The sequence below is a fragment of the Chiloscyllium plagiosum genome, chromosome 14 (genome assembly GCF_004010195.1).
Source record: "Chiloscyllium plagiosum isolate BGI_BamShark_2017 chromosome 14, ASM401019v2, whole genome shotgun sequence".
NCBI lineage: Eukaryota > Metazoa > Chordata > Chondrichthyes > Orectolobiformes > Hemiscylliidae > Chiloscyllium > Chiloscyllium plagiosum.
In genome coordinates, this window is record NC_057723.1 from 33,606,503 (window position 1) to 33,607,545 (window position 1,043).

Below are 1,043 nucleotides of genomic sequence, written 5' to 3' on the forward strand. Positions count from 1 at the left end.
GGGCAGGGTGGGAAGAGGTGTAATCTAGGTAGCTGTGGGAGTCGGTCGGTTTGTAGTAAATGTCTGTGTTGAGTTGGTCGCCTGAGATAGAAATGGAGAGGTCTAGGAAGGGGAGGGAGGAGTCTGAGATGGTCCAGGTAAATTTGAGGCCGGGGTGGTAGGTGTTAGTAAAGTGGATGATTTGTTCAACCTCCTCGTGGGAGCATGAGGTAGCGCCAATACACTCATCGATGTAGCGGAGGAAAAGGTGGGGGATAGTGCCAGTGTAGCTGCGGAAGATGGACTGTTCCACATATCCGACGAAGAGGCAGGCATAGCTGGGGCCCATGCGCCCCGACTGCCCCGGCGAACCCATTGTCTCAACTTGCTCCCGCCCCACCGAACTCACCTCTGCATACCTCGACACTGTCCTGTCCCCCTTAGTCCAAGAACACCCCACCTATGTTCGGGACACCACCCATGCCCTCCATCTCCTCCATGATTTTCGCTTTCCCGGCCCCAAACGCCTTATCTTCACAATGGATATCTAGTCCCTATACACCTCTGTCCGCCATCACAAAGGCCTCCAAGCCCTCCGCTTCTTCCTCTCCCGCCGACCCAACCAGTACCCTTCCACTGACACCCTCCTTCGACTGACTGAACTGGTCCTCACTCTTAACAACTTCTCCTTCCAATCCTCCCACTTCCTCCAAACCAAAGGAGTAGCCATGGGCACCCGCATGGGCCTCTTCGTCGGATATGTGGAACAGTCCATCTTCTGCAGCTACATTGGCACCATCCCCCACCTTTTCATCCGCTACATTGATGATTGTATTGGCACTACCTCGTGCTCCCATGAGGAGGTTGAACAGTTCATCCACTTTACTAACACCTTCCACCCCAACCTCAAATTTATCTGGACTGTCTCAGACTCCTCCCTCCCCTTCCTAGACCTCTCCATTTCTTTCTAGGGCGACCGACTCAACACAGACATTTACTACAAACCGACCGACTCCCACAGCTACCAAGATTACATCTCCTCCCACCCTGCCCCCTGTAAAAAC